We start from the raw sequence: 13,425 nt of genomic DNA on the forward strand, positions 1-13,425 counted from the left end.
AAAAAACTACTTCGACCTAACCTTTCCAGGCAGCAGGTGAATCTTGTTTTCTGATAGGTGTTATCATGCTTGCAGACCTGCCAGGGGCTTCCAACAAGACCCCAGCTGCTCCAAAACAGTGTTCCAGCTCTTTGCAAAGTATGGAACAGAAGGAAATCCATGCATGGTTCAGTCAAACACAGTACAGCTCTGGAATGACCTGGGAAAGTGATGGAGTGGGGCAGTGGTCTGTGACCCACGGGAGCACCGAGGTCTCTCGGAGAGACTCGACAGTCGCTGTGTTAACTCAGCACTGAAACACTGTTAGTTATTAATTATAAAATATCACCCTGTATTGAGCATCTACTCTGGCAGCGTGCTGAGCATTTTGCCTACATCACCCCAGTTTGTCCTCACCACACTCTGCAAAGGTCGGTATTCTTATCCGGAGTTCACATGCAGATAAAGTGAAGCTCAGAAACACTGTTCAACATGGTACTTGCCAAGAGGCACACAGCTAGGAACTGACAGTGCCAGCTTCAAACCCAAAGTAAGCTACTGAGAGAGGCATTGCTAAACGACATTGGTGTCGCAATTAAAACAGAAGGCATTCCCACCTCCTCCACGGATCCTGCCTGGTGGTCTTTGGTAAATCACATGTAACATGGGGATAATTAGACCTTCACTCCAATTCTGTAAGGCATGAGAAAAGCTTTGACATTTACATTTAAGCTGGAGGTAGCTGGAAACCCATCATCCAACCAATCACTGTCAAGAACCTACAATTTACAGAACCTTCAGTTAGGAGCTAAGGATACAAAAGGAATATTAAGATCTCAAGAAACTTTCCATTTAGCAGTTAGAAATCACAATCCTTGTCACATGCCACTCACCGGGTCGGGAATGGTGGGGGGTACTCCACAGGGTTGCCCATTCCGGGCACGAGGATATTTAAGGTGCTAGGCAGAGGAGCATCCCAAGTACAGGGAGGCCTCTTCTGAGTTAATCACACTCTCCAATCTTCCTTTAAAACATATGGACAGACACGCAACACACACAGAAGAGACAGCAAGCTACCCCCCAGAACATTACACCAGTCTTGGTTTGGCAAGAGTCACCTGGGTTTGAATCCAAATGTGTTTATGAAAACTGCACTTACTAGTAAAACGACATAATTTATATATTTTGGGAATCCAAGAAAGTATGAATGCAGTAAGAGTTGCATCTGAAAAATAAGTTGAATACTTTGAAAAGACTCAATAAGGATGAGTCACTAAGGAAATGCTTTGGAACTAGATGTGGGTGACTTGACGGTCAATAATTGGGGGAGAGGGGAATCGTGCAAGTCCAGGATTCTACGCCCAGGTTGCTTCAAGAATGGTTTGAAATCCTTAGTCCTCGTTAAAGGAAGCAGAACTGCTAACTATCGACGGTGCATCATGGCTGTGCTGTATGAAAGAGAATGGCTGCAGTCAGCGAACCATCCCCAGAGAAAAGCTGTGGCCTAACATGAAAGGACTGGCAGAAGCATGCACAAGTGCAATGTCTACATTAAAATGTTTCTGGTACGCATGTATCATTCCATCCCGACTTTAACCAACTTTTAAAAAAACGCCATCCAACTGTATCTGACAAGAGGACTTCTGTATTAGCAAAACAGAGTTATTTGGGGGGTTTTCTTAGATTGTAATTTTATGAAGATGGCAAGATACTTGTTGAACATGGCGAAACCCATGCTCTGAAATGAGCATTTGGTTACTCTGTCTTCTATGGGACATGTCATAGACTCTGATCTCGATTCTAGGCCTTTGCCTGCAGCCTGGAGAAGCCCCACAGCCAGATGGGCAGCCGGGACGTGTCCGTGTCCTGAGCTCCACATGCTCTTGTGTGTCTGACACTGATGGTATCCCTCACACCATGAGACATGGTCAAATGAGTACTAGTTTTTGTTCTTGTTTTGTTTTGTTTACCTCTAGGACTCTCATTTCTGTTTGACTCTTTGCTTATACTCTTAATCAAATAAGTGACTCTTTACAATTGATCTCTATGGGAGCAGCCTTGCCTCTAACTTGTAAAAAAAAAAAAGAAAAAGAAAAAAAGAAAAAGAGGGCCGGCCCAGTGGTTCAGGCAGTTAGAGCTCCATGCTCCTAACTCCAAAGGCTGCTGGTTCGATTCCCACAAGGGCCAGTGGGCTCTCAACCACAAGGTTGCCGGTTCAGCTCATTGAGTCCCACAAGGGATAGTGGGCTCCGCCCCCTGCAACTAAGATTGAACACGGCACCTTGAGCTGAGCTGCCGCTGAGCTCCTGGATGGCTCAGTAGCTTGGAGCGCATCATCTCAACCACAAGGTTGCCGGTTCGACTCCTGCAAGGGATGGTGGGCTGTGCCCCCTGCAACTAGAAAATGGCAACTGGACCTGGAGCTGAAATGCGCCCTCCACAATTAAGACTGAAAGGACAACAACTTGAAGCTGAACGGCACCCTCCACAACTAAGATTGAAAGGACAACAACTTGACTTGGAAAAAAGGCCTGCAATTGCACACTGTTCCCCAATGAAGTCCTGTTCCCCTTCCCCAATAAAATCTTTTAAAAAAAAATCTTGTTTAATTAAAAAAAAAAAAATGGCCCCAAAGGGGCCCCTAGGGAGCCACTTGTTTCTACTTGGCAAATACTAAACTACCCCATAGATTTTCATATCCATGTATGTATCTAAGTACTATTTACCGGTTGCTGACTGAGCTACAAAAGATTACTAAAATTGGGTATTAAAAAATATTAAAATGAGTACATTGCTAAAATGTACTGAACTCTTTAATTCAGTGGTTACCAAAAACGTCTGGCTATTTCTGCAAAACACAAAGTTCTTACCGTGTGCATACAAACGCACATGGTTGGAATTCTAGTAATTTTCAGAAAGAATCCACTGTTCCCAGAGCTTTATCACTGGGGTCTAAGGTTAACTATGATCTGCAGTTGCCTCTGCTCTTGTTTTACCCAACAGATCGACAGAATTACTGTGAGGTTTGATTTCTGCTGTGTGGTTCCTATCAAACCAACTACACTGTTATAATTTTGACTATTGTCGTGATGTTTATACTACTACCATAGTAGTCCGTGAAGTTTTTGAGAACCACTGCTTGGCTTGTTAATCAGAATGACAGGGTGAGGCGACAGCTGCCTCTTTGACTTGAGAATGCTATATTCTTTAGCAGCTGCCATCTCTCTGCCCTGATCAGTGTTCTCTATGCTGTGGGTGATGTGTGGGAGTTTAATCCTCTTCTGGTTCGAAAAGTCCCTTCCTACTTTGAGTCTGAACTGAAACAGATCGCCGTTCACAGCCCCATGATATGTCCTGGGTCACACCACTAAACATGTCTGCAGCAGCCAATACGCTTAATCATGCCATACCTAATATGTCGTGGTCCCTGCACATGTAAACAAGAATTGTAACACCTGCTAACAGAATTAGGATTGATTGTACCATTTCTTTCTGTGCACAGATTTTCTTACTGAGACAACACTTAACAAGAGTCTCCATGCTTTTGGTCACCCTTAACCTGGATCCATCTCCACTGAACTACCAGATTTGATCATTTAACCCTTCTAGTTCAAATAAAACATAGACATAAATAAACTAATTAAGTAATCTACCTTATATATCTACCACAGATTAAAATTTAAATACTTTTAGTCCAGTATGCATACCATCCATGGTATGAACCCAAATTTTCTCACTTTATTTCCCCCCACACACTCCCTTTTATATAGTCTTCTTTTGAATAAAATTGAATTGCTCCTGGCATCTGATTTTAAGATGCCCTGCCCTGCATGGGGTGATCCATCTGCCTGATAGCCCCCCTACTTTGTGTGGGTACACGTCCTCAAAGTCAGCCATAAGGCCACCTCCTGTAAGTAACTTCCCAAATTACCCTAAGCAGGAAGTGGTCTCTCCAGATCCCAATGATACATTCCCTGGCTTCTCCTTTAAACTGTACTTCTGGCCTTGCATCTAAGTTCACCCCATCTGCCCTGGGGACTGCAAGCTTCTTGCTGACAAGATTTGTGTGGTGTTCACCTTCCTGTCGTCCCACTCTCCTACCTGTCACCGGGCCTTACAAGTAGCCAACAGTCAGTCAGTGACTCAATGAACGAAACATATGAATGAACCCAACATATGTATAACCAAATGGTTCTTTCCTCCTAAAGCTTCATTTCTTGACCTTTATTCTTAGATGAACTGACCTTGCTAGGAGTTCCCCAGGCAGGGCTCAGCAGATTAGCAGGAAGTCTGTGTCTCTCTCTCTCTCTCTCTCTCTCTCTCTCTCTCTCTCTCTCTCTCTCTCTCTCTCTCTCTCTCTTTCTCTCTCTCTCTGTCTCTCGATTTTGAGACAGAAAAGTACAGCCTGTTGCAGGGCAGGAACGGAGCACAAAAAACTGTGCCAAGGAAATTCCTCCCAACCACACGTGCAGAGGAAGAAAAAAAGGCTTCTACTCAGCCTCCGACCCTCATCCTCGCACAGAGTGACCATATAATTTGTGTTCCAAATTTCTGAGAGTGAAAGAGAGGTTTATTAATGATTATTCTGGGGCAACAGATATGACCCAGGACTGTGCCAAGCAAAAAGGGACAAGGGGTCTCCCCACCCCTGGATAAGTTTTCATCATCTGCAAAGTGGGGATAAATAATACTAACCTCAGAATTTTCCACAGGATGAAACATGACCGTGAAAACGAAGCATGAAGTGAGCACACAAATAGTCTGGCACACGAATGGTATTCAGTAAATCACAGCTCCCGCCTCTGCTTCTTAATAAAAGTACCTTATCTTATATCTTACTTTATATATTCATTGGCCTATGTAATCGTCTCAACAAACCTTTGTAGTAACCAGGGGAGACATTTAAATCTTTCACTGAGAAGCATGCTGACACTCAGAGAGATCAAATGAGGTTCCACTACAGGTCATAAGTGATGAAAGCGGAACGTAAACCCAGGTACATCTGTCTCCAAACTGAAACTCTAATGCAACACCCAGGCTCTATGAGGTGGGACTTTAAAGCTGACTGGACACATTGTCACGTGGCTGAAATCATGGAATAGTGGGGCAGAGGGCTCAGAAAAGGGCGCCTGGAAGTGCATACTCTTCTCAATCCCAGAGGAGACAGAGATTCCAGCCTGGAAACACCAGTCTCATCAGCCTCATCTTTTCCAAGAGGAGACAATTTCCTGGCTCTGTCATAATCACTTTCACGCTCCATCTCAGAGGTGGCTGCATTTCAGCAGAGGGTGGGAAGGGAGCCGGAATCCACCACAGTGGTCTAGACTGATTAGGAGCCCAAGACTGATCAGAGAATGGTAATGGTCTCGCAGGAGGCAGTTTTCTGGTAGGTTTAACAAGCATGCAACGACATCAGTTATGTGTACACATCTATAAGCATCCTGGCTCGAGATCAACTGCCCACTTCTGTTCCCAAATGAGACAAAGCAATTAGCAAGGCTAGGCATTATCCTTTCTGCTCACGCTTCATTTCCTAAAGACAAATGGTAATTTGTCTAACTCATCTATTATTTCTTTATCTTTACATTCTTATGTGAAAGTGTTAGCTGTTCTTGACTCCCTTATGAGCGATACAAAACTTATTACAGTCCAACCCAATTTGTACATGAATATTTCCTACTTTACAGAGAATACGAAAGGCTTTCAACACTAGTACCATATGCCCCTCCTCCTCTAAATTTAAATATAACGCACTCATGCCTTATAATTTCCTTCTCTCAGATTCCTTCCTCACCTCCAGAGCTAGCTTGTTGTTCTGTGGACCAGATTCTTTCCCCTCCATCTTCTTGCAAGACTGTGCTCCATCGGCCGTCTCCTCTAATACTACCTGTCTTCAATTACCTCCACTCTGGTTTCTTCCCCTCAGGCTGAAAACAAGCTCAAGTCTTGGAAAAAGCAACCTCTTTTATCCTCCTTCCAGTTCCCACCTTACCTCTAGGTTTTTCCCTTCACCAAACGTATTTAACGTGTAATCTGCACCAATTGTTTCTTCTACTACCTCAATTCTCTTCCATCCCCAATCCATTACAACATGGCTACCCCAAGGCTCCCCTGAAACATCATCATGGGGATCACCAATAGCTTGACAACAGAAAGAAACAACATCTCACTAGTTGCATGAGTAAACTTGTCAAACAGAACACCCTGGCTTATTTCTTTTCCTCTTTCCCCCAGCTTTAGAGCCAGAAGCCTGGGGGTTATCCTCGGGACCTTCTCCTCATCCCCCCAAAGCCAATCAATCACGAATCTTGTATGAAAAGAGCCCTAGATGGAGAATGAAGTATCTGGGCCCCAGCTCGATCTTGCTCCCAAATTATCTGATGACTTTATATTACCCACTGTCGTGCCCAAGTCAAGCATCCTCATCTGTAGGACGGAGGGTTCACTTCAGAGTGAGTCAGCTCGACCCTCCCTTTAAGTACAATCCACCTGAGTCACTGCCTTCCAGGCCCCAGTTGTCTATCGATTGCCAAAGGATTGTTTACTTTAAAGTTTACAGGCTCATTCCCCTCCAAACATTGTCCATCTTACCTCTCCTTACCATTCTTTTTAATTGTTGCTAACGTACTGAATCCATCCATCACGTTCCCCATAGCCCTGGTTCTGTATGTTCCCAACTGGCAAAGAACTGAGGTTTCCATTTCATCAAAGCCTGTTTTCATTAACAATTCAATTATCATTGCATTACTGAGCCCTTGTTCTGCTATGGATGAGCGAAATCACAACATGGAGCACTTTCCCAATGGGGAGCCAAAAAAAAAAAAAAAAGCAAAGGAAGTGATATCTGATGATATCCAGTGATGGAGAAGAAACTAAACAACTTTAGGAACTGCACTCAACAGAGACCTGACACCAAGCTGCAGCTGAGCCAAGGTCCAGGCTTCTAGCCACTCATCTTCTTCCCTAGCTGGAAGGAGGAGAACTGACCAGAGACCAGTCCCATTTAGATCAGTTCGGATTTACCATGCCAGACACTAGGCTTGGTGCCAGGTGCTGTGATCAGAGAACATGAACATGAAGACATAACCCTTGTTATCAAAGCCCTTACCGCCAAGGAACCAACAATCCATCATTTCTTCTGGAAGATGGTCAGTGTGAAGCCAAAAGGACAGGATTTTGGTCTCAGGCAGACCTGTTTTGAATTCTGATAACTCCATTCATTAGTTATGGGACCTGAAGCAAGTTATTTAACCCCTCCAGGCTTCTCTTTTGCCACCTGTAAAATGGGGTTAATACCTTACGGATTTGCTCAGAGGGTTAGATTTAACATTTTAAAAAGAAAGAAAGAAAACTAGCACATTGCTTGGCATAAGGCAAGGGCTCTCAAAATAATCATGATTAATAGTACTAGTGGGAAAGTACATTAGGCTTTGTCACTTGCAAGACGTGTGAAATTAAATAAATCACTTTGCCTCTCTGACCCTCAGCATCTTTATCTTAAAAAAGAGCTAACAGGATCCACCTCAGAGGACTCTGTGAAGGCCAGATTATATAATGCACATAAAATTTTTCAATAAACTATATAATAGTTAGGCCCTATAAAATATTATTAGTGACAAAAAGGGGCTGGAATAAGGACATTCCAATCTCACGGACTCATAGGTCATTTTCTCTTCTAACAAAAGTTTATTTTCATTTTTAAACAACCATTTATATGCCACTTAATATGTGCCAGTCACCGTCCTAAGTGGTTCGTAATGGTAATCCCTCTGATCTTCATATAATCTCTTCAGAGTAGGTACTTTTATCATCCCCATTTGAAGAAGGGGAAACAGAGCTTACAGAGGCTATGTAACTCACCCAAGTCACACAGATTGTGCTTATGTACCATACTTCACCAACCACTGGATTATCTCTAACACCTCAACTGTGCCTACGGTGACGTGTTCAAATTTGGAGCTCGTAAGCAAACTTCTCCCAAAAGACTAGCTAGTTAGAGGCCCTGCTCCATGCTTCAGTTTCCTTCCCTATAAAGTTAGGGAGAACTACTAGATGGTTCTGACTCTGGTACAGTGGTCTTTGAAGATTAAATCATGCAAACCAAAAACATTTCCAAATGAGCATCATTATTTTAATGAAGCATTTTCCTACATGATTCCCCCATTAATTACTATTCATTCTTACAAACTACTTGGTGGGGACAGAGAGCATTTTGACAAGCACAATAATGCCCAACAAAAAATGCACAGACTCCGGTGGAAGTTCCTTTATTGTCGATAAGGCACGACAGTAAAGCTGTGTGAAGGCAGCTGTGTAATACGGGAGGCTCGGCTTCATCAGCCCCAATGCAGGGAGGAGCCTCCCCAGCCTTCCCATCTTCACAAAGCCACCTGCTGTTGATAATAGTACCTGATTGAGCTGCCCTTCAAGAAATCCCCACTGGCATTCCCACACAGGAGTTGAGACTCAAGTTGGCCCCCTCTTCCGTTTGGGGAGATTCTGGCTCCATGTCCACCTGCCCACGTGTGCAGATAATTGGCACATCCAGCACACATTCTCTGTACTTACCCCAAGTCTGGGGCAGAGGAAAGTCCATTTCCAGGTGCATCAGTCTTAACTGAAGTCTCTTCCTGAGGTAGGTAGGGAATGAGTCCCCTCTTGTAGCTGAGGAAACCCAGCATCCTCAGAATGGAGTGACGAGGAAGGTGGACCAACAGGTATGGTGGAAAAGCACAGTCTCATCCCCCAACAGATCAGGACAAATTCTGCCTGCACCCGGGATGAGTGTAGGAACTCAGAGAGATGACTGGCGAAGGTCACCTCCATGACGCTGGGCCAGCCCTTGCAAAATGTGAAGAATATCAGCATCCTCATAGGGTTGTTGTGAAGGTGAAAATAAGATAAGGATATACAAAGCCCTAGCACTGTATCCAGCACATCGTAAGCTCCCACAAAAATGTTATTTTCTTCCTTACTCCTTTCTCCAAATCATGTTCTTTGGGGAACAGCTGAAGGAGTATAAGGGCTTCTGAGTCTGGAAAAATGAAACCTCAGAGAAGAACAGAATGATGGTGATCAGAGAAGAGACCCAAGAATTGTTTTAGGTGGTCCTCAAAAGACAGAACTAACATTTGATGGATATAAGTTCTGGATTGGGGGATGAAGGTAAGGATGGGGGTGGTATAAAGTCGGCTCATCATAGCAGAGAACCTTCCAACAGCTGCTCTGAAAGTTTTCTAAGGAGGAAATCATCCTTCATCGACAACTTATGACCTTATGAATAATTCTGCTCATTAGCATTGACATAAAAACTTGACCATTTCAAAAAGACAACTTAAAACTCTTCTGCAAGCATTCACAGGCACTAAGAATCCACTCAGAGTCAAGAGTGTAAGCCTGCAGATGGTCTCTTTCCCAAAACCCCCAAAAAGATTGTTCTAATTAACGGGTATGGTTTTGCCTTTCAAGACAGACAGACGTCTCCAGAAATCGGTGTAGTCTTGAGTCATCCTTCTATCCCCAGGACTGGCACATACAGGCACTTATCAAATGATGAGTGAATGAGATGAGATGAATGCTATTTTCTGTCACTTGTGATATATGTTCTGTGCATGCTGCTTCTGTCCATTTTTAAAATCAATTGCATACTTCCTTGGCAAAGATGCCAGTCACCTTCCCAAATCTGTTCTCCTCCTATCTCTTTAGTAGCAAAATCCTCAATTCCTGGACTTACTCAGAGCAACAGCATACCTAATTGAAGGACTATATTTCCCAGCCTCCCTCAAAGGTAGATGTGACTAAGGCTGACCAATGAGATTTAAGAACTGTGTGGTACTTCCAGGAAACTTCCTTAAAAGGAAGAGGAAGGGTCCTTCTTTTGTCCTCCCTCCTTCCCATGGACTGGAAGGTAACAGGTGGAGCTCCAGCAACCATCTCAAACTATGAGTACAAGGGTCACGCCCTAGGGATGGAAATGCCAGGAGTCCAAGCCCCCGATGACTTTGTGGGACTGCCATAACAGCGCTGGACAACCTACTCCCAGACTTCCTTTATGTAAGAATATAAACCTCTGGATGTTGAAGCTACTTTAGTAGGGTCTCTGCTAATCCTAAAAGATTCTACTCCTCAAACCCATTCTGGTTTTTCTGGTTGCAACAACCCAATCCCCTGCGATTCACAGAACTGCCTCCAACACGTAAACCTGAACAGACAACCTTCCCCTGAATAATTAGTAGCTTGATACCTTAATCACAAAGCTGATGCTTTCTGCAAGGCTGCCTTTTGACTTTTATGGCTTTTTAAATATTTTTCTCTAACAAAAGCTACCCATTAACCCTCCTCTGACCCCTATTCAAGAGCTGCTATTCCCCGCTTAGCGTGGTGTCTGCCATTCCACCCGGTGCCGTCTCGTCCAAACCCTCTCCCCCCTCTATTTACCCACCTCAGCCACTGTTTCTAGTTGGAAAATCTCACAAATACCAGTTCACACTTGCTTCGGATTCTGAGGCCCAAAAAATGCCACAGTTCTTGGATGGAGAGTCATCACGACAGTGACTCAACACAAACTCGAAAGCAAACTTCCACCTCCACAGGACCAAACTTGATGGGAATTTGGGGTGTTGGCCTGACATACCAAGCCCAGGAACGTGACTTTTTACTCAAGCCTAATCACTAACATCACACATAAGACACCCAAATAATTTTATGATGTTCCCAGCGATTTATGGTGAGGTGTAACAGTGACCTTTCAGGAAATGCCTGTCCTATGTCTCAGTGTTTGATTTTGTTTTTAAATTGAAGCTGCAGGAGACATTTCTCAGGTAGGGCAGCTCACGTGCCTGCAATTCCCCACGTGACTTGAGGGCATGATTTTTCACTTGAGTGAAAATCCATATAAGGTCTCCTTTGATTCCTAAAAGTCAGAAAACTGGGTCTCATTCACAGAACCTCACTCTGTCTGGTGTGTGTGCCTGTCTGTTGGCCTCCCTCAATTTTGTCCCCACTTGCCATTCTGCCACCCCAAGACCACTCACAGACCATAAGAGCCCTTAGAGGAAGAACTCACCTTTTCCCATCTCTGTGTACAGGAGTTCAACTCACATTAGTTAATTTATTGGAAGACTACAAGTTCTATCACTTAAAGCATATAAAGATTATAAGATTAGCCTCCTTATAAAAGCATATATATCATATTGTCATATATATGAATATAAAATTAATCTAAGGTACTAGGAAATCTTTGATGTAAAATCTTTCAGAAAATCCCACTTCATTTTAGGGAAGAGTAAGACACACCACACCACACACACACACACACACACACACACACACACACACACACACACTCCCACCCAAAGAAATCTTTCCACGGATTTCATCTTTTTTTTTTTTAACATTTTCCCTTTCACCTCACTTTGCTTCCTTAATTCTTATCACTAGAAATGTGACTGTCATGCTACGATCAACTTAAAACAAAAATGAGTCCTCCTTAGGCTCCCTTCCTGGAAAGGGCAGTGTATACTCAGAGCACAGTGATAAATGTTGACTGGGTCACACTAAGTTCAGGCCCCTTCTTTGTAAGGGGATGAAGGAGGCTTTTATTCAGGACTTTTAAGAATGAAAGGGGAATTCAAGAGAAAGGAACCCCATCTTACAAAATGAAGTGTACATAGTTCATTATGTCCTGATGCATAAATACCACAAAACAAGCTACAAATAATTTACCAGCCAAACCACGCGGTATTAGCCACCAATCTTTCCCTTACTAGAAAATTGATGAAGCCCTTAGCTGACCCTGGCTTAGCTCCTCCACTTCTGTTGAGTCCTACATCTTTTCATCTGCGGACCCCCCACCCGCCCCCATGCTGCTAGACATCCCAGGCACTCGCCTCTTTACAGAGTGCTGATAGAGGTCTCGCAGAAAAGTCTCCTGTCTGCAGTTGTTTGCGGTTTACAATCTTTTTTTTTTTTTTTAATAACTCAGTAATTCCGCCATGGCTTTTCCTGGGCTCCCCTGTATCAACCCCTCCCTGAACCACAGCCTGAAAATTTCTCGGGGCAGTAAAGGAGGACATTCGTAGTGTTCACCTCAATTGTTCCTCATCTCTTAGAGATCAAAGGTACTTCATTGCCTGGCGTCCAGTGTCTTGAAACTGTTGTTTCATATATTTTGTCTGGTTTGGGGGGGATATTTGAGGCAGAAGGATAAATCCAGCCCTTTAACTCCACCCTGATAAAAAGCAGAAGTCCTGTGTTCACTTTTAAGATCATATCCCAAACAAGATAAAACAAACTAGACGATAGAGACAGAGAGAGAGAGAGAGAGAGAGAGAGAGAGAGAGAGAGAGAGAAAGAGAGAGAGAGAGAGAGAGAGAAAGTGAGAGAGAGAGAGAGAGAGAGAGAGATACCATGTTTCCCCGAAAATAAGACCTAGCCGGACAATCAGCTCTAATGCGTCTTTTGGAGCAAAAATTAATATAAGACCCAGTCTTATTTTACTATAATTTTTGCTCCAAAAGACGCATTAGAGCTGATTGTCCGGCTAGGTCTTATTTTTGGGGAAACACGGCAAAGAAAAAAAGAAAGAGAAAGAGAGAGAGAAGGGAAGGAAGGAGAGGGGGGAGGCGGGGGAGGTGGAATGGGAAGGGGAAAAGAAAGGGAAAGGAAAGGAACGGAAAGGAAAGAAAAAAAAAAGAAAAAGAAAAGAACAAACTGAGGTCAGATAAACTTGCCAAGATATCTTTAGAACATATTTTAGTATTAATCTGCGGAAATGATTGCTAGGTCACTTTTTGCTTGACACCAACTTCCCCCTTAAACACAATAAAGCATTAATTGTTTTAGAAAGTAAATTATCCTTAAGTCTGTTCTCTTCCGGGTGATAGCCAAGACTCAACCGTCTTGTCCAACGTAGGAAAGTCACACACATCCTCACCAAGTCCAAAATGTTAACAGCATCTACTGTGTGTGATTCTCCAGCCTATTCTTCATCCTCCTCATTCTTTAAGTCACTTCTCATGTTTCTCCTGGATGTTCCGCTTCCTTGGCAGAGGATAACCACATAGAAGACTGTTTGTAAAGGTGAGTTTTGTATTTCTTGGTTTTGTTTTCGCTTTGTTTCATTTTTCCTTTCCGATTTTTACTTGGAAAATATTCTTTATTGTGCTCCTTTTGCTCGTGTTCTGGCTCCGAACAGTATGATATGTTCTTAACTGTATTACTATAGCATCTCTCATCTACACCAGCGAGTAGAGACAGCATCCATTCTGTTGATCCTATCATCTCAGCTCTCCTTTGCCCATGCCTCACTTTTTAGGAGGTCTTAAACTGTTGTCCTCTCCAGCCAACTGTCCTCAACTACTTCTGGGTGCTTTCTTGACTCACAGGATGGACAGAGCAGTACAGCTAACCCAAAAGGCTGGGCCTCTGCTACTCTACCCATCGTCA

Source organism: Rhinolophus ferrumequinum, chromosome 12, assembly GCF_004115265.2.
Source record: "Rhinolophus ferrumequinum isolate MPI-CBG mRhiFer1 chromosome 12, mRhiFer1_v1.p, whole genome shotgun sequence".
In the NCBI taxonomy this organism is placed as follows: Eukaryota; Metazoa; Chordata; class Mammalia; order Chiroptera; family Rhinolophidae; genus Rhinolophus; species Rhinolophus ferrumequinum.